Source organism: Nicotiana tabacum, chromosome 3 (assembly GCF_000715075.1).
Source record: "Nicotiana tabacum cultivar K326 chromosome 3, ASM71507v2, whole genome shotgun sequence".
NCBI lineage: Eukaryota > Viridiplantae > Streptophyta > Magnoliopsida > Solanales > Solanaceae > Nicotiana > Nicotiana tabacum.
In genome coordinates this window covers 112,469,086-112,494,021 of record NC_134082.1, presented here as the reverse complement: position 1 = coordinate 112,494,021, position 24,936 = coordinate 112,469,086, and the positions used below count along the sequence as shown (strand labels likewise).

At 38.5% G+C, this 24,936-nt stretch overlaps 1 long non-coding RNA gene across 1 annotated transcript; it reads left to right on the top strand.

Moving 5' to 3' along the window:
- The first annotated feature begins 788 nt into the window (after positions 1 to 788).
- Positions 789 to 22,355, top strand: LOC142179483 (uncharacterized). The gene is made up of 3 exons (XR_012707731.1): positions 789 to 1,085; positions 21,785 to 21,868; positions 21,950 to 22,355. It is a non-coding gene; the product is annotated as an uncharacterized LOC142179483 (long non-coding RNA).
- The last annotated feature ends 2,581 nt before the right edge of the window (positions 22,356 to 24,936 follow it).

Below are 24,936 nucleotides of genomic sequence, written 5' to 3'. Positions count from 1 at the left end.
CCACACTATTGCCAATAGGGAATAGGGAAATAGGGAGGGTTATAAAAAGTATAATGGCTATTTTGGGGTTAAAACAAAGTTGTGAGGGTTAAATGGCTATTTTATAAATAGCCAACGGCTATTTTGGCAGCAATAACGCCTACATTTTAAAGTTGAAACAGTCAGAAATTTAATTGACAATTTTTTTAAATTAGCCATTGGGGACCGGTTGAACCGGCCCACTTCGGAGCCGGTCTCAGGCCCAAACGATCCCGGTCCTAATGGGCCCCTCCTATGAACCAGCCCACATGGGCCTGTATGTCTCCTTTGTGCCAGGTTTAAACGGGTAGGACCATTTAGGCCCACTACCTATATGTGCTCGCAGGCTTGGGCCGGTCCCGGGCCTAACCGGCCTACTTGCCACCCTTAGTTGGACTAGTAGGGTCCAGTTAAATACTTTTTCTTAGTAAAAGACACGTAATGATGACATAAACAAAGGGTAGAATGGTCAAATGGGTCAGAAAAGTTTCAAGGGAGCTTAGTAAATTCTGTTGCCATCCCAAAGAATTAGAAGAATTACCATAAATTACCTATTAGCCCTTAAATTTATTTTTAATACCAACAAACACACACGTGGAATGGGATATTTTACCAGCCTTCTATATAGCAAAGTAGTTCGAATATATAGAAGAGCCTTGGAAGTAGCTGGGTGTTGTCTTGCCAGCTTGCCGACCAAGGCCCTTTTTGGTCATTTCATGTAATACAATTTTAATACGTGTCTGCACCTACAAAGACCTGCACGTGAAATCTGGCTGCAATTTAAGGATCAGAAGGACAAGGCCAGCTCTCAATTTCTATCTAATTGTTTGCTTTACTCTGTTTCTCGCTGATCGTAAATATCATTGGATACTACTTCTATGTTTCTCTTTCACTCACTAAATTATAGTTTTCTTCGCTCTCTCCTGTTAAAACACTCTGAAATATCCCACCGCTCTTTTCCCGCTCAGTAGGGTAACTACGACAAGTTGCAACAAACGTTTGGATGCAGTGAACTGAAACAACACTCTTCTTAAGCGGCGAACTTGGTTCTCTTTCGCTACTACTAGGTACCCTTCTTTCTCTCTGACTTTGTTCCTCTTGATTTCTACCCTTACACTCCAAAATTCATCCTTATGCTAAAAGCCCTAATTTCTTCTATTCCCTTTTTATGATTTTGGGTAAATTGGAAACTGTGTGATTATGTAAATATTTGGAGGTCTCCTTCTTTGTTAATCGATTTTGTAATCGCTATGTTTTTTTAAAAAAATCAGCTGAAATTCAATTGTTTTTTGCTTTAAAATTTGATGGAGTTAACACTATTACCGATGTTGATCTTTTTTTTCTTTGACATAACATTTTGGATTGGTTTGAAATTAAGGCTTGATGTAAAAATTGTTCAAACACTTCATTTTTTTCATAAAAAATTGATCAATTATTGGACTTCCTACATCGTGCTTAATAGAATCAAAAGGTAATGTGGTATTTTTAATATTTACTTAGTCAATTTCTGAATATTATGTAGTTTGAAGAAGATGAAATGTGTATAAAGGTCATTTATTTTGCTTATTTAGCAAATCTTTTGTAGTGATCTAATGGCACTGATTTCTATTCTAGAGTTAAGATGGTATTCTGAATTACCATATTTTTAAAATGGTAAGATCTCAATTCATTTTCTTTTTTCGTGTGTGTCGCGCCCCATTTTTCCTCGGGGAGTCCGGGTTTCAATATTCATTGGGAAATTTTGGGAATTGGGTATTTGAAGAGTCGCTACCTAACGGATTAAGGTGCGTTAGGGCACCTAGAGCGATTAACTCATGTAACTAGTTTGCATTACCAGAGATCGGGGTAAGGGCTCGAAATAACCTTGAGGGGAAGGTGTTAGGCACCCCTCGCGGTCTACAATGGTGAGTCCCAGCTGAACTCAAACTATGCGAATTAGTCAATTAACAAGTAAGTACGTATTTACAAATAAAGTAGTTTTCCCCATCTAAATGCATATATGATCAAGGAAATTTGGACAGCTTAGATAATGAAAGTAAAAGAGGTTTGGACAGCTTAGATAATAGAGTTCAGATAATGAAAGTAAAAGAGGTTTGGACAGCTTACACATGTATATGTAAAAAAAGGAAATTTTGATAATTTAAACACATATAGGAATTGAGAAAGGAAAGTCCTAAGTTGATTAGCCTACATGATCAATCTGTGCAATGCTCGGTAATCCTACTCAACTAGAGGGGCTACACGTGACATTAGCGCGCAAGTCATCATATCCTTTTACTACCCATTACCTTCCCTTAATGGTTATATAAGCGAGTTTGATTAACGACCTCTAAGCGTGCTGCTACCCATCCCTTCCTTTTTGCCCGAAGGAATTTAGGACCTCTAGACTTAGGCAGTTCAAGACAATCCTAAGGTGTTTAAAAGGAAAAAGTCTAGGCGATAACGAATAACATATGGGACTGTCAATTAAAGAAGCAAGTAAAAGGCTCATATTTTCCTCCACATATACATAGGCAAATAAACAGCACGTCTCAAACAGCTGATTTTGAATAAGTTCAGAAAGCCTAGGAACATTATATCTAGATGAACATCACAGAACAGAACATGCAGCATTTGTTTTAAGGGAAGTGGCTGAATCCTAACCAGTTTGCCTACTGGTTTTTCAAAATATGTGAGACTTAAGCAGTTTAAACACAATCAGAACACAGTTTTCAGTTTTACAAGGAGATTAATTATCTAAGGCTTGCCTAGGCGTGGCATTCTACACAATCATAGTAGCAGGAGCTGTTTAAACAGTTTGAGATTATTCAACCTATAGGCATGCTAGATTTATGTGATACAGATCATAACAGGCGATTTATCAACTTGTGTTTAGAGACATGGTACCTACGCGTGAGTCTGTTTTAAACCTTTTTGTGGACAGCTACTGATTTAATCAAAATAGACGTGGTTCAGACAGATGCAAACAGAGTTCCTAAGAATATGGTATCTAATGCATACATGAATGATAGTTTTATTAAGATCATTTAGTAACAGGATGTCTATGTGGCAGTACCAGGAATTGAGCATGCAACATGCTGAAGCAGTAAACGTGAAGGCCATAAAGACAGGATATCTAATGCACATGTTCAACATGGTTTAAATGCAAATGAACACATCAATCCTAGAACATGGCTTCTAATGCAGATTTGCAGAATATAAAGCCTATTGCATGTTTTCTACCCAATTTTACCCACAATATCATACAACTACCCTCCATTTTCACTAGTTACGTAAATATCTGTTTACAAATGATTATTACAGACTAGAATGGAATAAATTACATAAATGCAATGTAGATTAAACTATAGAGAGCCTGATGCAGGCCCAAAGCAAACCTGGGGTACCAGGCCTTCAGTAGTCTCAAATGCCAAGAGTTACATTACCAAATTTGTGTCCAGGTGTGTTAGAGTTCCCTAAGGACCTCAAGGATCCAAGGCAGTGCTCATACCCAGACTTTTCTCAAATAAAGACTGATTATGTGCAGTGTGGAAGAGCCAGCTCTGATATGCCAGAGTTCAGAGAGACCTCAAGGATCCCTAAGCGGTACACATACCAGAGGGGCAGAACTTAATAACCTAAGAGTAAGTAAGAGTGCTTGACATAGTTTTGAAAGACTTAGTGAAAACAGTTTAGGAGTGAAAAAGGTTTTTCTAGAATTGACCAGTTTTGAGAAAATACTAGGAATGAAAGTCAGTTTTTTTAAAAGAATACTGACAACACTTGAAAACAGTTCAGAATAGAGCAAATTCAATAAACAGTCAATAAATCATAGAAGGTTCAGATTCACAAGTACTATAGAAGGCATGTTTGCACACAGGGGTGGAAGGGATTGAGAACATATCAGAACCTCATTGGGTACATGTATAGGGTGCATGGAGACATGTAGACAACAATGTGCATAGAACACTTAGGAGCTTCACAGCCTTAACAGATTAATCAAGATAGTAGGCAATTAAGACATGGGGAAAATATATAGAGGATAGAATCAGACACACAAGTAGGATCAACCATATTAAGCAACCAACATGATCACATAGTTAAAGGATTAATCATAAATCAACAAACAGGCTGTTCAAACATCAGATAGACATGTGAAAGGTAGACATACTAGTTGTACATTGAACATGACAGAATTTAGGCATGCTAAACAAAGAAGTAACTGAGAGGATATGTCAAATTCATAATCAATGAGCTAATGTAGGAATACAAGACATAGAGTTTGGGCTTCAGATTTAACTAGAGACATACCGGTTGAGGAAAAAAAAAAGCAAAAGAGTGTAGAATATAGAGCAAGTATAGTCCCACTATCTAGCCTTGGCTTTCAGCCGGCTAGACCCACAATAGCACAAGTAGCAAAGAAGGAGAATAGTTTGAGAGTGTGTGTGTATTGTGAGCTTATGTCTATCCAGAAGTGAGAATAGAGGAGAGTATATATAGTAGTTGGGAGAAAAATAGAGTAAGGTAAAGGAGATCAATCAGTCAACAATTAAGGAAGCTAACAGAATCAATTATGTACAAAGTCAGTATAGTCTCCCTTAATTAAGGGGTAATTACCCAACGGTAAAGGGAAGGACAACATTTAAAGAAAGAAAATCGAGTAAGACTTAAGTACATAGTGGACAATTAAGGGTAAATAAGCAGGGGTTCAATTAAGGAAACAATCTTGAGGAATCAGTAAGTATTGCAGTTAATCAAATAAGGTAAGAAACTAAATAAGGTCGCAAATAAATAAATAATCAAGAATCAGCCCGAGGTTTTTACGGAGCAAATCAGTGAATCAAGAATCCAAAATAGTACTGATTTAAAGGAGAATAATATATGTTTCCACCAATACACAAATAGGCTAAGTATAAACACACAGAATCAGTCGAGAAATCAAGTCAGAAGCCTTAATAGAGACATACTAGGGTAAAAATCACAAGACGTTTAAATTAGACTAAGGAGAAATCATGAGAATCAAAGCATAGAACGAAACATTGCACAGGTAACACGGTCAAGCTTAGAATCAAAGCAAAAATTGTCAAAAATTGGGGTTTTAGCATGAATCAACTAGGGCTAAGGCAAACTTAACATAAATCGACTAAAAGCACATAAGAACAGAAGGTTAAACATTCAAAGTCAGAAAACGTTTGGAGAAAAGGATTTCCAGGAAATCTTAGCTTTAGAAAAATGAAAAATCACTCAAAAAACCAGAAGATTTTTTATGAAAAACATGTGAAATAGGTCTGATTCTTCTCAAATATGTACAGATCTGAGAAAATCAAAGACAAAATTTAGGGCTTTCAGAAGTAAATTAGAGATGAGAACATAGGTCTAGAAAATCGTGGATTCATATCAAAATAAGAGAGGCTTCTTACTCATGGTGAAGAACCAATATGGGCCATTGATCTCAGAGATCAACAGTCAAGATTAGAGGGGTCTGGGTCTGGTCTAATTGCCTTTGGGCCTGGGTGAATTGGGTTAGGGATTTGGGCCGGTTTTTGGGTTCGAAAATTAGGGAGATTAAGAGGCTATTTGTTAAATACCCAAATATTTGAATAAAATTATTTTATAAAATAATTAACAATGAAAAAAAATAATTTTTATGCATAGAAATGCCTCAAAATAATTATTCAATATTTTAAAAATATAAGGGTCCAATATCTGGCAAAATTATGTCGTGATGTGTACATGGGCAATAATTGCAAAATCAATGCAATTGTAACCAAAAGGTGTAAATTTGGCCATTTATGAAATAATTGGAACTTAATAAGGCCATAAATGGTAATATTAAATCAAGAGATATTTTAAAAATTATCTGTAATGCAAATTTATAATTATTTATATAAAGAAAATATTGATATAAATTAATTAAAAAATGTAAAAATTATGAAAAAAATACCCATTGATGCCAATGCATAGTTTTAAGGTTATATAAGGATTTTAAAAAAATATTATAGGGAAAAATTGGGTATCAACAGCTGCCCCTCTTTACCCGAGAAGGATGAAAGAGTTTTCGGATAAAGAAATAATGGCCAATTTTGATCGAATGTGATGTTTTAAAAACACTAGAGGCCGGACTCTAGTTTTCGAGCTACCTATATACCCCTGGTTTTACAAGAATCAGGCCATGTATAGTTCCAGATCCATCGACGGAATGTACCGATGAAGTCATTACAAGAACGGACACGAAATTTCGAGATGGATGAAAGAATGGCTATGGTGAGGTCAAGTTTGAGATAGTTGAAGGAACTGGAGCGAGGTCGCTCATGCTGGGATAGCGGTTGCTTATTGGTCACCTGCAGATAAAGAGATGCTACGAACATGTATTTGTGTGAAAATTTAAACATGATGCAGATTCCTTTCGAATCATGAGAGTTGTCTTTGGACGGTTAAGGATGACGTCCTTAGACCATGATGTCCTGGGCCATGAATTGTCTAGATAAGAGATTCACGGGCCATGAAATGATGTTCTCGGGCCATGAAAATGGTGCCTCCAAACCATGACGCCTTTGAATAGTGATATGCAAATTTGAGAGATCCTCAGGCCATGGCACGGTGTCTTCCGGCTATGAGGATGATGCCTTTAGACTATGACGCCTTTGGAAAGATTGGAAATATTTTAGCCCATGAGATGCAATAACATGATGTTAACAAGACAAGGCTTTGTCTTGTGAAATGGAGGGCAGAGCTTAGCCCGACAGAAGAGTAAATAAATAGTTCCAGAATAGAGCAACATTTATGCAAGGAGGGACAATGCTTAGTCCCATGAGAAGACAGTGCTTAGCCTTATGCAAATAAGGAGGCAGGGTTTAGCCTCATGCAAAATGCGGGACAGGGCTTAGTCCCATGCAAATAGAAGGCAGTGCTTAGCCTTATGCAAATATAGAGGCAGGGCTTAGCCTCATGCAGGATGCGGGACAGGGCTTAGTCCCATACAAATGGAAGGCAGTGCTTAGCCTTATGCAAATATGGAAGCAGGGCTTAGCCTCATGCAAGGTTCGGGACAAGGCTTAGTCTCATGCAAATGGAAGGCAGTGCTTAGCCTTGTGCAAATATGGAGGCATGGCTTAGCCTCATGTAAGATGCGGGACATGACTTAGTCCCATGCAAATGGAAGGCAGTGCTTAGCCTTATGCAAATATAGAGGCAGGGCTTAGCCTCATGCATGATGAGGGACAGGGATTAGTCCCATGCAAATGGAAGGTAGTGCTTAGCCTTATGCAAATATGGAGGCAAGGCTTAGCCTCATGCAAGGTTTAGGACAGGGATTAGTCCCAAGCAGATGGAAGGCTGTGTTTAGCCTTATGCAAATATGGAGGCAGGGTTTAGCCTCATGCAAGATGCGGGATAGGGCTTAGTCCCATGCAAATGGAAGGCAGTGCTTAGCCTTATGTAAATATGGAGGCAGGGCTTAGCCTCATGCAAGTTTTGGGATAGGGCTTAGTCCCATGCAAATGGAAGGAAGTGCTTAGCCTTATGCAAATATGGAGGCAGGGCTTAGACTTATGCAAGGCTTGGGACAGGGCTTAGTCCCATGCAGATGGAACGAATAGCAAATAAGGGTAGAATATTTCTTAGCTGAAGATACGTTTAGTGTCTGGTGGCCCATTTGATAGGTATTTTGCTTCGTGTATATATATTGCGAATGCTATTGCTACGTCAAATATGCCTGCACTCAAAGAAAAATTGTAAGTTCCGTAAGGGGAGGTTGGTTCATGCCTTCGTCTACTAGCCTTGCTCTGCTCCATTCTAGAGGCCTTGTTTGAGTTTCCCTGGGTAACACCTGACTGTTACGGAAATAGAGCTTTTGAAAATATGCAATATTGATAAAAATAGAGTTAGTTTAGAAACATAGTGAAATATCAAGTAATTTTAGATGAACTAGTGACTGTAACACATTTCAGAGACATTGCAGCTTTTTCGTGTTACAATTTTGAGGATCCTCCTCAAAGTTCTGCCCCAGTTTGGTGGATGATCTTTCAATCGTTTGCGAGTAACAAAACTTGTTGAACCTTCTTCAGAATTTTGAGAATCCTTCTCAAAATTCTGCCCCAGTTTCTTAACTAATTTCTGACTGTCTGGCATATGCTAGCGTCGGCTGGACTTGCTCTGGAATTTTGAGGGTCCTCCTCAAAATTCTGCCCTAGTTTCTGATTTTGGGGATCTGTGGGGAAATGGAAATTTTATTATGATATGACCGAACCCACAGGGCTGCCTACGTATTCCCTCTTAAACGGGAATCAGGTCGAGCGTAGTTCAATTACATTAGATGAAGAAATGTAAATAGTCTAAGCATAGTATCTCTTGACTGCGTCTGAATTGATTGGTTTTGGCCAGATTTCTCCGTCCATTTCTGCAAGTATGAGCGCTCCTCCTATTAGCACCCTGTGAACCATGTAAGGACCTTGCCAGTTGGGAGAGAATTTCCCTTTGGCTTCATCTTGATGTGAGAAGATCGTCTTCAGTACCAGCTGTCCTAGTGCAAATTGCCTTGGTTTGACCCTTTTGTTGAAAGCTCTGGACATTCTGTAAAGCTGACCGTGACATACTGTGTTCATTCTTATTCCATCTATAAGGGCCAATTGTTCATAGCAGCTCCTTATCCATTTTGCATCGCTAAGCTCGGCTTCCTGTATGATCCTTAAAGAAGGAACCTCTACCTCAGCTGGGATGACAGCTTCGGTACCATAAACCAGCATGTAGGGAGTTTCCCTGGTTAATGTACGAACTGTAGTGTGGTATCCCAACAAAGCAAAGGGTAGCTTCTTATGCAATTGCTTGTGGTTTTCTACCATCTTCCTTAGTATCTTCTTGATGTTTTTGTTGGTGGCTTCTTCGGCTCCATTCATCTGAGGTCTATAGGCTGTGGAGTTCTTGTGATTGATTTTGAAAGTCTCGCACATGGCTTTCATCAGATCACTGTTGAGATTGGCGGCATTATCAGTAACAATGGACTCAGGAACTCCGAATCGACAAACAATATGATCTTTGACAAAGTCTGCGACTACTTTCTTGGTTACAACTTTGTAGGATGTAGCCTCTACCCATTTTGTGAAGTAGTCAATGGCTACTAGAATAAACCCGTGCCCGTTTGAAGCAGTGGGCTCGATAGGACCGATGACATCCATTCCCCAGGCGGCGAATGGCCAAGGTGAGCTTGTGGTATTGAGCTCATTTGGCGACACTTTTATCATATCGGCATGCACTTGACATTGGTAGCATTTGCGGATATACTGGACGCAATCTGTCTCTATAGTCATCCAAAAGTAACCAGCCCTAAGTATCTTCTTGGCCAAGACAAAACCATTCATATGCGGGCCGTAGGTTCCAGCATGTATTTTTTCAAGTAGCTTAGAAGCCTCTTTTGCGTCGACACATCTTAGCAATCCCAAATCAGGAGTTCTTCTGTACAATTTTCCTCCACTGTGGCAAAAGTGATTGGACAATCTCCGAAGTGTGCGTTTCTGAGTATGGTTCACATGCTCCGGATATTCTCCTTTTGCCAAATACTCTTTGATATTGTTAAACCAAGGCTTCCCATCTGTTTCTTCTTCAATGTGGGCACAATACGCTAGTTGATTATGAATTCTCATTGGGATGAGATCAATGAAATTCTTGTCCGGATGCTGTATCATAGATGACAAAGTGTCCAATGCGTCAGCAAACTCATTCTGAATTCTAGGCACATGCTGAAACTCTATCTTCATGAACCTCTTTCTCAATTCCTATACATGGTGTAGATATGGCAATATCTTAGAATTCTTGGCGGCGCACTCTCCTTGTACCTGGTGTACAAGCAAATCTGAATCACCTATTACCACCAGCTCCTGAATATTCATGTCGATTGCCACGTTGATCCCTAGTATGAAGGCTTCACACTCTGCCATGTTGTTGGTGTAGGGAAATCTGTGTTTAGCAGATACCGGGTAATGTTTCTAATACCAAAACTGCTCCAGCCCACTCCTTTGAAATTTGTGGCTCCATCAAAGAACATCTTCCAACCGTCGTATACTTCTGTAATGTCTTCTCATACAAATGACACTTCTTCATCAGGAAAATATGCTTTTAAGGGTTCGTATTTTCCTCTCACCGGATTTTCAGCAAGATGGTCTGTCAATGCTTGTCCTTTGACCACCTTTTGAGTTACATAGACGATATCGAACTCACTTAATAGTATCTGCCATTTGGCTAACTTCCCGGTTGGCAAATGTTTCTGAAATATGTACTTCAGAGGGTCCATCCTGGATATGAGGTATGTGGTATTGGCACAAAAATAATGCCTCAATTTCTGGGCCGTCTAGGTTAGAGCACAGCATGTGCGTTCCAGTAGAGAGTATTGTGCTTCATAAGGTGTGAATTTCTTATTTAGGTAGTATATGACTTGCTCTTTTCTCCCTGTCTCATCATGTTATCCTAGAACACATCTGAAGGCTCCATCTAATACAGATATATAGAGTAGCAAAGGTCGATCCGGCTCTGGTGGGACCAAGACTGGTGGTGTGTATAGATACTCCTTGATTTTGTCGAAAGCTTTCTGACAATCCTCGGTCCAGCTTGTCTCAACATCTTTCCTCAACATCTTTAAAATGGGTTCACATATGACTGTGGACTGTGCTATGAAGCGACTGATATAGTTGAGACGTCCTAGGAAGCTCATCACGTCCTTTTTGCTCCTAGGCGATGGTAACTCCTGAATAGCCTTAACCTTGGACGGGTCTAGATCGATCCCTCGACGACTGACAATGAATCCTAGTAACTTCCCTGCGAGAACCCCGAATGCACACTTTGTGGGGTTCAGTTTTAAGTTGTACCTCCTCAACCTGTCAAAGATTTTCTTAAGTCCGCTATGTGATCCACAACCCTCTTGGATTTGATAATAACGTCGTCCACATACACCTCTATTTCTTTGTGTATCATATCATGGAAGATGGTTGTCATGGCTCTCATGTAAGTAGCCCCAGCATTCTTTAGACCAAATGGTATCATTTTGTAACAGTATACCCCCCATGGTGTAATAAAAACTATTTTCTCTGCGTCTTCTTCATCCATCTAGATCTGATGATAACCCGCGAAGCAATATACAAAGGATTGGAGTTCATGCTTGGCACAACTGTCGATCAGGATGTGTATATTTGGTAGTGGGAAGTTGTCCTTGGGACTTGCTCTGTTTAAGTCTCTATAGTCAACGCATACTCGGACTTTCCCATCTTTCTTCGAAACTGGTACAATGTTGGCTAACCAGGTTGGGTATTCAACCACCTTGAGGACTTTGGCTTTGATCTGCTTAGTGACTTCCTCCTTGATTTTTAGGCTCATATCTGGTTTGAATTTTTTGAGTTTCTGCTTTACCGGCGGACACATGGGATTGGTAGGCAACTTGTAAGCCACTATGGATGTGCTCAAACCGGTCATGTCATCATATGACCATGCGAAAATGTCCTCATACTCCTTTAAGAAACGAATGCACTCCTCTTTCTCTGCCGGTGATAAGTGAATGCTGATACGAGTCTCCTTGACAGTCTCGGCGTCCCCCAAATTTACCGCTTCAGTTTCGTCCAGGTTGGACTTAGGCTTATTTTCAAAGTTCTCAACCTCCCTGACAACTTTCTCAGGTATTTTATCTTCTTCATCCAAATCACTATCCTCATATTGTGTTGCCTCATTACATGTCACAGTCACCGGTTCATCAGGAAAAGTAATAATAACATTGTAGAAAGAAAAAGTGTGTAAGATAATAATGAATAACAAAGAACAATGCATTTGATTAAAACTGAAAACATCCAAACAAGTATGGCTCGATGAATCGAGCATTTATTTTGAAACAAGTAAGTCTTTAAAACAAAATTACTAAAAATCTTAAATCCCTAGAATGACTATAGAAATAAAATCTACCAAGCTACCTAGGGACTAGGCGGGCCCGGGATGGTGTGGCAGTCCAGTTCTTGAGAACAGCTCCCTTCTCCACAGTCTGAATAGTGAGGCCTTCTTCCTCCTCCTCCTCCTCAATTATTGCACTGCAATCCATGTCTTCGTCCTCCAGGAACAGATTCCTCAGCCTAGCTAATGCTTCTTCTTCTGCAGTTCCCCATATTGTATCAGCTTGGTGAAAAGTTTGACCTAGCTAGATGTGGTACTGGTTGCTCGAGAGTGTAATAAGGTCCATGCCATGGAGACGACCAATCATCATACTCTTGCCATGTATACTGGTATCCGAGCCCAAAAGTAGTACAATGACGTTTCAGTTGTATCAGTTTGGTAATACCCTGGAGATTCTTCCCAAGTCCTTTGCCAGGTTCATACCCAGACCATGCCAGTATGCTTTCTATTTTGTTACTCCACCATTTATCTTTCTCAACGGCATTGAAATGTTCGATGTGATGATAGGTTTCCCCTCCTAGCCTTCTTCTGTTCCCGATACCCTGGATGGTTTGACTGGTGTAAATGGGGTTACTCCCGTCTCCGTGAATGATCACCTCCTGATGGTTCCATTCGAATTTCATGGCTTGGTGTAGTGTGGAAGCCACAACCCCAGCGACATGTATCCATAGTCGGCCAAATAGAAGATTGTTTGAAGCTGATATGTCAAGCACTTGAAATTCAACGTCGAACCAAGTTGGCCCCATTTGCAAGCAAAGATTAATCTCCCCAATCGTAGCCCTTTGAGACCCATCGAAGGATTTCACGTTCATGCTTCCTGTTCGTATTTCATTGAAACCTTTGGCCAATCTTTTCAAAATATCTAACGGACAAATGTTGAGGCTTGAACCTCCATCAATCAAGACCCTGACAATGAATTTGTCTTCAAATTGCACCGTGATATGCAATTCTCGGTTGTGATTCAACCCTTCAGGCGGTAGGTCATCCTCGTGGAAGATTATTTTATGACTTTCCAGCACATGCCCTACCATGTTGGCCATCTCTTTGCAGGTGATATTGTTGGGTACATAAGCTTCACTCAACACCTTCATCAAAGCATTCTTGCACGCCTCTGAATTTTTCAACAATGATAGGATGGATATCTGAGCTGGGGTTTTGTTCGAATGATCAATGGCGGAATATTCCCTTGCTTGTAAATTCCTCCAAAGGTCATCTAGCCCTGTTTCAATGACAGGCTGCTTAGTAATGGCATCCTTACTTGGTCCTCCCAAGTGTTCAGGTGTATAGATTCTTCCGGTCCTAGTCATTTATTCTGTAGCATCGAATTCCTCTATCTTTGCCTTTCTTTTTCCCGTAGCTTCAGCAACATAATCCCAAGGTATTGCTTTTGAATTGAAAGGAGGTGTGGTTGATACTGTCACTGTGAAAGGTGTGGTCACTTCCACTTCAAATGGAACAGGGGTGGCCGCAGGTGGAGCTACTTCTACCTCAAATGGAACTGATGCAGTTACCTCAACTTCGATCGGTGACTGAGTCTGTACTATGATAGGAGTAAGTGTGATTGTGAGTTTAAAGTCATCGCCTTCTCGAATAAGCCCGATTGACCCCTCAGGATCCCATTCTTCATCCATCTCTATCACATGTATCCCACCAACCCTATGGTCTGGGAGAGGGTTGTTGCGGACATTGGGTTCAACTTCTTTTGCTTGTATGACCTTGTTGTCAATCAGTGTATGGATTTTATCTTTCAATGTTCGGCACTCGTCAATGGTGTGCCCCTTCATATCGGATGGTATGCACATGTTTTGTTTTGGTTGACCCATTGAGATGGGTTTTCTACGACCACAACAGGAATGGAAGTGACGTAACCAGCAACCTTCAACCTTTCATACAACTGGTCGATGGGTTCAGCAATAGTAGTGTATTGTCTGGGTAGTTTGCAGTCAAAATTGGATCGTGGTCTTGGATAATTTTGGCAAGTTGGAAGTGACTGGAAATGAGATGGCTGGGAATTATAGGTATGATAGACGGTGGCCGGTTGGGAATATCTGGGAGATGAGGGTTGATATGTAGGTGGCGGTGCTTGGTATGTGGGTGGGGGTATTTGATATGTGGGTGGATGTGTTTGATATGTGAGTGGAGATTTCGGGCCCTGAGCCACCATTACTGTCCCAACATCTTTCTTCTTTAATATGCCGCCTGATTGTAATGCCTTGTTTGTGGCCTGTAATGCCTCAAAGTTCGTTACCATCCCGCTTTTGATGTCTTTTTCGATTCTTTCCCCAAGTTTGATGATATCAGAGAATTTATGGTTTTCAATAACCATCAACCTTTCATAGTATTGCGGATCCTGTGCTCTGACAAAAAATTTATTCATCTGTTCCTCGTCCAAAGATGGCCTGACTTTGGCTGCTTCTGACCTCCAACGAGTAGCGTACTCGCGGAAAGTCTCGGTGGGCTTCTTCTTGAGGTTCTGAATGTAGAAAACATCTGGCACATTTTCTGTGTTGAACCTAAATCGGTCCATGAAATCAGATGCCATACTCACCCAGTTGGACCATTTCTTAGGATCCTAGCTGATGTAATAGGACAAGGCGTCTCCCATAAGACTCCTCATGAAAAGCTTCATCCAGATCTTTTCATCCTTTCCAACCCCGATGAGTTTGTCACAATAGGTCCTTAGATGAACCATGGGATCACCTGTACCATCAAACATTTCGAACTTGGGATGTTTGCAACCCTCCGACAGTTCTACATCCGGCTATATGCACAAGTCTTCATAGTTCAAACCTTCTATCCTTTTGCCTCCTTTGACACCCTGAACTCGACTTGTTAATTTCCTAAGTTCCTCAGCCATGTTCTTGATGAGCAGGTCCTTCTCAGCGGATTTTGGCATATAGGAGGTTGGTTGGATAGAGTGAGGTACGGTTTCCACGTATATATGGTTGTTTTGGTGAGTGCTAGGAACCTGGGTGTTGTGGTGGTCATTGGTTGAGTTTTGAGGATCGGGAATGGGTTGTGGTGTGTTCTGGGGAGTATGATAAGTGGCGGTTGGTGGGTACTGAATTAGTTGATGGTAGTGTTGTGGCGGAGTTGGTATTGGTAAGAGATTGAGATTTTGAGGTGGAGTTGCATATTGATGCGGTGCAGGAGGGTTTTGTGGATGTTGGTTCAGTGTGTTTTGGGGAGGCGCTGGGTTTTTGGTGTTTTATTGGTTGATATCAGGGACATTCAAGGTGAGGGATAGGTTTGCCAAGTTGCGTACCTGCTCAAGTTCTCCCTGCAGTTCCAGTATCTTTTGTTCTAGCCTCAAAACTAAATCATTTGATGCCGGAGTGCTCCGTTCGTTTGAAGTTTATGCATTTTTCGCATTTTCCTTTCGAATATCACTTAAGTTGTCCATTTTAGCTTTCCCTTTGCTCTTTGTATTACTTGAAAGAGGAGGAGGTGGAGGGCCTCTAGATCTGGTATGATATACCAATGATGCCAGTATGTGCGAACCAACCTTAGGGGATGGGAATAAAGAATAAAGAAAAACAAGAAATTAAACAAGTCAGTAATGGTTCTGAAATGTTTACAGTATTTAAACACATATTGTGGTAATGTAAATTTGCGTCCTAATTTGGAAGCCTCGTTGTGCCCGAGGTAGGCCTAGCGACAAATAAATTTGGAGAAATTCAGTGCCAATAATTGCCTCATTTCATTAATGTAAAAGTAAACGACCCAAAACGATACTAAATAAGATAATATTGCTAATGGCACTTGGCCTTATTACATAGTGACGGCAAATTCCCTAAGATTCTTTTCACATGATTTTGGTTGCTTAAGGGAAGGTCCCTCCACCAATCTATCAAAAGTGGAGTTATGCTACCGACCATACCGAATCTGGGAACTTCGTGCCTCATTTTCTGCAAAACAAAAGATAGTTAGGCCCTTTCCCCCTCCAGGTTCGTCTATTTATACAGTAATAATTAGCATATTGGCACTTATTTCTCCAAATTAATGAACACGATCGTGATTTCGTCTGTTGGGATTGTGGAAAACCCGATGGACATTTTGGACGAGGCTTATCTTAAAGGGTTATTATGAAGACAACATATTAACCTGGCTAGGTTTGACTATGATGCATGTACAGTTGATCAGAGTAAGGTTGTTATAAAGGTCTAGACTGGGACCCTCAAGCGGACAACTTGAGGGGGAAAGGCACGGAACCGTCAAACGCACCACTGATCGACTAGTTTTACCGCAAATACGCCTTTCTGAATTTAAAGGGTGATATATAGGAAGAGCGCAAACACTCATCAAGCGTTGCTATAGGATTGATTACGCACGAGTGGAATATGATGTTGAGCATGATTTATGCTACAATAAATATCATGTTGTCAAGTATTTGCACGTAAAAGATGATAAATGCAGTATTTAAATAATTGAGAGACATTTACGGAAAAAGAAAACAAAGAGACAAGTCAATTTCAGGAAAATAAAGAAATCTTAAATAAGCATTTAAATCCAAATAAAGGGGAAAGGGTACCCAAGATAAAGCATGCTTAGACTAATTCACAAAAATAAGCTCGTTATGGTACGAGCCTAAAATATCCCTAGCAGAGTCGCCATGCTGTCGCGCCCCCTTTTTTCTCGCGGAGTCTGGGTTTCGACATTCATTGTGAACAACTCGTTTCCTTTTGGGAATTGGGTATTTGAAGAGTCGCCACCTAACGAATTAAGGTGCGTTAGGGCACCTAGAGCGATTAACTCATGTAACTAGTTTGCATTTCCAGAGATCGGGGTAAGGGCTCGAAATAAACTTGAGGGGAAGGTGTTAGGCACCCCTCGCGGTCCACAATGGTGGGTCCCGATTGAGCTTAAACTATGCGAATTAGTTAATTAACAAGTAAGCACGTATTTGCAAATAAAGTAGTTTTCCCCGTCTAAATGCATATATGATCAAGGAAGTTTAGATAATGAAAGTAAAAGAGGTTTGGACAGCATACACATGTATATGTAAAAAAAGAAAGTTTAGATAATTTAAACACATATAGGAATTGGGAAAGGGAAGTCCTAAGTTGATTAGCCTACAAGATCAATCTGTGCAATGCCCGGTAATCCTCCTCAACTAGAGGGGCTACACGTGACATTAGCGCGCAGGTCATCATATCCTTTTACTACCCATTACCCTCCCTTAATGGTTATATAAGCGAGTTTGATTAACGACCTCTAAACGTGCTGCTACCCATCCCTTTCTTGTGGCCCCGGAGGAATTTAGGACCTCTAGACTTAGGCATTTCTAGACAATCCTAAGGTGTTTAAAAAATAAAAGTCTAGGCGACAACGAATAACATATCGGACTGTCAATTAAAGAAGCAGGTAAAACACTCATATTTTCCTCCATATATACATAGGCAAATAAACAACACGTCTCAAACAGCTGATTTTAAATAAGTTTAGAAAGCCTAGGAACATGATATCTAGATGAACATCACATAATAGAACATGCAACATGTGTTTTAAGGGAAGTGGCTGAATCCTAACCAGTTTGCCTACTGGTTTTTCAAAATCTGCGAGACTTAAGCAGTTTAAACACAATCAGAACACAGTTTTCAGTTTTATAAGGAGATTAATTATCTAAAGCTTGCCTAGGCGTGGGATTCTACACAATCACAGTTGTAGGAGCTATTTAACCAGTTTGAGATTATTCAACTTATAGGCATGCTAGTTTTAGATGATACAGATCATAACAGGCGATTTATCAACTTGTGTTTAGAGACATGGTACCTACGCGTGAGTCTGTTTTAAACCTTTTTGTGGACAGCTACTGATTTAATCAAAATAGACGTGGTTCAAATAGAGGCAAACAGAGTTCCTAAGAATATGGTATCTAATGCATACAGGAATGACAGTTTTATTAAGATCATTTAATAACAGTATGTCTATGTGGCAGTACCAGGAATTGAGCATGCAACATGCTGAAGCAGTAAATGTGAAGGCCCTAAAAACAGGATATCTAATGCACAGATTCTACATGGTTTAAATGTAAATGAACACATCAATCCTAGAACATGGCTTCTAATGTAGATTTGCAGAATATAAAGCCTATTGCATGTTTTCTACCCAATTTTACCCACAATATCATACAACTACCCTCCATTTTCACTAGTTACCCTAATATTTGTTTACAAATGATTTACAGACTAGAATGGAATAAATTACATAAATGCAATATAGAATAAACTATAGGGAGCCTGATGCAGGCCTAAAGCAAACCTGGGGTACCAGGCCTTTAGTAGTCTCAAATGCCAAGGGTTTCATTACCAAATTTGTGTCCAGGTGTGTCAGAGTTCCCTAAGGACCTCAAGGATCCAGGGCAGTGCGCACACCCAGACTTTTCTCAAATAAAGACTGATTATGTGCAGTGTGGAAGAGCCATCCCTGATATGCCAGATTTCAGAGAGACCTCAAGGATCCCTAAGCAGTACACATACCAGAGGGGAAGAACTTAATAACCTAAGAGTAAGTGAGAGTACTTGACTTAGTTTGAAAGACTTAGTGAAAACAGTTTAGGAGTAAAAAAGATTTTTCTAGAATTGACCAGTTTTGAGAAAATACTAGGAATGAAAGCCAATTTTTTCTAAAAGAATACTGACAGCACATGAAAATAGTTCAGAAGAGAGCAAATTAAATAGACAGTCAATAAATCATAGAAGGTTCAGATTCATAAGTACTATAGAAGGCATGTTTGCACACAGGGGTGGAAGGGATTGGGAACATATAGGAACCTCATTGGGGTACATGGATAGGGTGCAGGGAGACATGTAGACAACAATGTGCATAGAACACTTAGGAGCTTCACAGCCTTAACAGATTAATTAGGATAGTAGGCAATTAAGATATGGGGAAAAGATATAGAGGACAGAATCAGACACACAAGTAGGATCAACCATATTAAGCAACCAACATGATCACATAGTTAAAGGATTAATCATAAATCAACAAACAGGCAATTCAAACATCAGATAGACATGTGAAAGGTAAACATACTAGTTGTACATTGAAAATGACAGAATTTAGGCATGCTAAACAAAGAAGTAACTGAGAAGATAGGTCAAATTCATAATCAATGAGCTAATGCAGGAATAAAACACATAGAGTTTGGGCTTTAGATTTAACTAGAGACATACCAGTTGAGGAAAAAAAGAAGCAAAAGAGTGTAGAATATAGAGCAAGTATAGTCCCACTATCTAGCCTTAGCTTTCAGCTGGCTAGACCCACAATAGCACACGTAGCACAAGTAGCAAAAGAGGAAAATAGTTTGAGAGAGTGTGTGTGTATTGTGAGCTAATGTCTATCCAGAAGTGAGAATAGAGGAGAGTATATATAGTAGTTGGGAGCAAAATAGAGTAAGGTAAATGAGATCAATCAGTCAACAATTAAGGAAGCTTACGGAATCAATTATGCACAAAGTCAGTATAGTCTTCCTTAATTAAGGGGTAATTACCCAACGATAAAGGGCACGACAACATTTAAGGAAAGAAAATCGAGTAAGACTTAAGTACAGAGTGGGCCATTAGGGGTAAATAAGCAGGAGTTCAATTAAGGAAACAATCTTGAGGAATCAGTAAGTATCGCAGTTAAGAAAATAAGGTAAGAAACTAAATAAGATTGCAAATAAAGAAATAATCAAGAATCAGCCCGAGGTTTTTACAAAGCAAATCAGTGAATCAGGAATCCAAAATAGTACTGATTTAAAGGAGAATAATATATGTTTCCACCAATACACAAATAGGCTAAGTATAAACACACAGAATCAGTCGAGAAATCAAGTCAGAAACCTTAATAGAGGCATACTAGGGTAAAAATCACAAGACGTTTAAATTAGACTAAGGAGAAATCATGAGAATAAAAGCATAGAACAAAACAATACATAGGTAACACGGTCAAGCTCAGAATCAAAGCAAAGAATGTAAAAAATTGGGGTTTTAGCATGAATCAACTTGGGCTAAGGAAAACTAATCGACCAAAAACACATAAGAATAGAAGGTTAAACATTCAAAGTCAGAAAACGTTTGGAGAAAAGGATTTCCAGGAAACCCTAGCTTTAGAAAAATGGAAAATCACTCGAAAAACCAGAAGATTTTTTATGAAAAACATGTGAAATAGGTCCGATTCTTCTCAAATATGTACAGATCTGAGAAGATCAAAGACAAAATTTAGGGCTTTTCAGAAGTAAATCAGAGATGAGAACATAGGTCTAGAAAATCATGGATTCATATCAAAATAAGAGAGGCTTCTTACTCATGGTCGAGCAAATGGCCTAAAACAGGCAAAGAAATCAAAGGTGCAAAGCAGACCGCCTAGGTTCCTTGAGATCTTTTCAAGGATCCAAGAAACTGATGAACCATAGCAAGTTGGAGGCCAATATAGGCCTGAGACGATAGAGAAACATCATAGAACGGAGGTCTAAGTCGATGACGGTGCCTGAAGATTAGGGTTTAGGTAGAGAGCATTTGAGAGGAAGGGAACGAGTGACGACGGGGTGTGGTGGAAAATGATTTAGGTTAGGAGGGGTCGTTTGGAGTTAAAATTGGTAAGAACAAATGTGGGTCATTGATCTCAGAGATCAATGGCCAAGATTAGAGGGATCTAGGTCGGGTCTAATTGCCTTTGGGCCTGAGTGAATTGGGTTAGGGATTTGGGCCGGTTTTTGGGTCCGAAAATTAGGGAGATTAAAAGGTTATTTGTTAAATACCCAAATATTTGAATAAAATTATTTTATAAAATAATTAACAATGGAAAGAATAATTTTTATGCATAGAAGTGACTCAAAATAATTATTCAATATTTTAAAAATATAAGGGACCAATTTCTGGCAAAATTATGTAGTGACGTGTACATGGGTTATAATTGCAAAATTAGTCCAATTGTAACCAAAAGATGTAAATCTGGCCATTTGTAAAATAATTGGTACTTAATAAGGCTATAAATGGTAATATTAAATCAAGAGATGTTTTAAAAATCATCTGTAATGAAATTATGTAATTATTTATATAAAGAAAATATTGAGATAAATTAATTAAAAAAATGTAAAAATTATGAAAAAATACACATTGATGCCAATGCATAGTTTTAAGGATATATATGCATTTCAAAAATATTATAGAAAAAATTGGGTATCAACAATGTGTGTTTGAATTGAATCTGAAAGTAGCTTGAAAGGAACCGTGATTTAATTTTGTATATTTGCTCAACTTCAAAGGATTTTGGCCTATTAATTTCACTTACCATGCCAATTGTGTTAACATCTGCTTTTTCTCTGTGTTACCAAAATTTCTTGAATATCTTTAATTAAGTTTTCAATTCTTTCTTTACTAAGTTTTACTGGATCATACAGTTTAGCATTTCAAGACCGAGTTTGATTTCTATTTCTATTAGAGACGTGATGTAAAAAATATATAAATTATTCAAATACAAATGCCTACCGATAAAAAAACCATAGCGCCAAGCTGCCTCTTCCAGAAGAGGAAACGACATTATTCAGCAGAAAGAGCTTCTAAAATCAAGCTAAGGAGACATGATGTGTATGCAAATCAGTTAGCTGATAAAAAGAAATGCTTTTAGCACAACGACGATAAAAAAATATTAAGTCGACAAACCAAGGTTTCTTGGTTGAACATTGAAGTAGCATCATCTTCTGAGGTTGCTGCTGAGTTATCTAGACATAGAATACTAACAATAGAGGAATCATGTTGCCTTCCTGAAAATGGTTAGGGAAAAGAAATATAACTCTACCTATATAGAACTCTATATGTTGTCTTAGGGATTTTACCAAGATATGTATTGTTAATTCTAACATGCGTTCACTTCTATGTAGCCGATAAATCTTGCGCAGACAGCGCAACAATTTGTTCTAACAAAGGGAAGAATATAATTGGCTCCCTTTCTTTATTCGAATATGGTTAGTTACTATTAATATAGTGCTTCAATTTTAGTTAACTTAAAATATTTCATATATGAGTTATAATGGTTTGCCTATTAGGTTCCACATCAAATCCACTCGATGAACGGCGTGATCCTGAGCTGTCAGTTGTCAGAAAAAGAGGTTTATTTGGTACTCTTTGAACAATGATTGCCATATATCTTTTCTCAATACTTGTATGATATACAATAACTTATATACACAGGTTGTAGATTAAAGATAATAGGTTGTTGGAATTTCAAACAGTTGCCCAGTAACGCAACCATTTTGAAAACTGTACCAAACTGTAAATATTGTGGAGCTAAAAGGTTTGAATATGAATCATCAGGATTTTGTTGTAGCAATGGTTCGATTAAGGTGACGTCATATGAAATGCCCAATGAATTATCAAATATCTACTTAGGCACTACTGAAACATTTTTGTACCTACATTGGACTGTACAATAATATGTTTGCCTTTTCTTCACTTGGGGTGAACTATGACAAAGTACTAGCAAAAAGAAACCACGGGATTTACACATTTAGAGTACAGGGTCAAATGTATCACTTCATAAATAATTTGATTTCGACAAATCGACAACCAAGAAATTTACAGCTGTATTTTTATGATGAGAACATAAAAATATTGAATCAAATGGCTTCCTCAGGTATACTTCGACAGTTAATCATTGAGAAGCTAATGAATATACTAAAGATAAATCCTTACTGTATCTTCTTAAAATCTCTGATACATATCCCAGAATTATCAAACTTTTATATTGCATTGAGATGTGGTTCTAGCCTAGATCAAAGAATATATAATCTGCCAACTGTGTCAGAAGTAGCAATATTATGGCTAGAACAAGAAACAAACAACAATATTTCTTCACTGCACATCCGGATTTACACTCGCAATAACAAAAGTCAAATAGTAAATTACTATTATGGTTGCTATGATCCTTTGCAATATCCGCTTTTACTTCCTTATGGTCAAAATGGATGGTATTGTGTTATCCTAAAAATCGTACAACCTAAGAATAAATTGAAAAAAATGAGCTTACTATGAGACTGAGCAACTTTCGAGCCTTTGTAACATGTGTTCAATTGATGGACTACTTGATATGGAAGCTGATGTTTTGCAAAAAGGAAAATGGAAAAGGAATAATGTTTCTTATTATGAATACTACTGTTACAAACTCCAGATGAGAGACAATGAGGAAAACAAAGTTTTACATTCTAGCAGATTATTTCAACAATACTCAGTTGATGAATTCATAAAAGTAGAAACTCAGAGGTTATATTTTACCTCATTTAACCAAGATTTATTTCGGTTGATGTACTACAAGGACTTCTGGATATCGTGAGACTTGGTGAAAGAGAAGCTTCTAAGATAGGAAAACAAAACTTTCTTCCGACAAGTTTTACAGGAGGTCCAAGAGATATGCGCCAACGTTATATGGATGCTATTGCATTAGTACAATATTTTGAAAAACCTGATATATTTCTAACAATGACATGCAATTCTTCTTGGCCCAAAAAAAGGAATATTTGCTCTCAATAGATGAAACTCAAAATAGGCCTAATTTAATAGTCGAGTGTTCAGAGCAAAAGTAGAAGAGATGAAAATAGATATATTAAAAAGAAACATATTTGGAAAAGTTGCAGCTTTTATGTACACTATAGAATTTTAAAAATGCGGTTTTCCACATGCTCATTTTCTTATTATACTTACTGGTGACTACAAATTATTAACACCTGAGGCTTATAACAAATTTGTTAGTGCTGAGCTGCTTGATCCTGATACGAATTCTTACTTGCATAAGCTTGTTATTAAACACATTATGCATGGGCCTTGTGGTCATTTGAATCCTACAAATTCATGTATGAAAAGAAATGAGTGCAAATTTAAGTACCCCAAGAGCTTTGCTGATGAGACAACAAAAGAAAAGAACTCATACCCATTTATAAAAGACGAAACACTGATAAATCTATGAAAGTTAGGAAACAATTTCTTGATAACTCATGGGTTGTTCCTTACAATCCTTACCTACTCTGTAAATACAATTTCCATATAAATGTAGAGGTTTGCTTTGATATTAAAGTTTTCAAATATATATACAAATATATATGTAAATGACATGATAAGATTTCGTTTGGCTTACACGAAGATAACACAAATTTACAAATAGATGAGATAAAAGAGTATCGATCTGCTAGATGGGTGTCAGCTCCGAACGCTATGTGGCACTTATTTGCCTTTCCTATTAGCAAAATGACTCCAACTGTTTATCACCTCCAGTTACATCTTGACATACTACTATTTGTCTCTTTTAAAAAACTGACACAATAGACAATATCGTTTTTTTTTGACAAAGGTAACAATAACACAATAGACAGTATCGTGAAAAACCCTATGCTTAAAAAGACGATGTTGACAGAATATTTTTGACGAATAAAACAAACAAAGATGCTAAATAGCTCAAATTGTTGTATAAAGATTTTCCGCAGTACTTCGTAGGGTCATCTACCTATAAAATATGGATTCGACGACAACGAGGTAATGTTATCGGCCGCGTTGTAATGTGTCATCCTAAATAAGGAGAAAGATATTACCTTAGATTATTACTAATGAATGTGAGAGCACAAAAATAATATAAAGATCTTCTGACAGTAAATGGAATATGTTGTGACACATTTAGAGAATCTGCAGAAAAAACAGGATTGTTGCATTGTGATAACAGCTTGATCGAATGTATGTCAGAGGCTGCCTGTTATCAAATGCCTTATAGTTTAGACGTTTATTTGCTGCAATATTAGTGTATTGCAGTCCTGATAATCCCAGAGAACTATGAGAACAATTTGAAGATTCAATGTCTGAAGACCTTAAGAGCCTAGCGAATATAGGGCGAAAGGATATCCACCTTGTTGTCTTGAATCACATCAATGACATACTACATTCTATGGGGCGTGATATTAATGAGTTCAACCTCATTTCAGAAATGATCACATCTTCAAAAATGGCAAATGAAGCGAAGGAAGTGTATTTCGAAAGAAACATCATTGTGAAC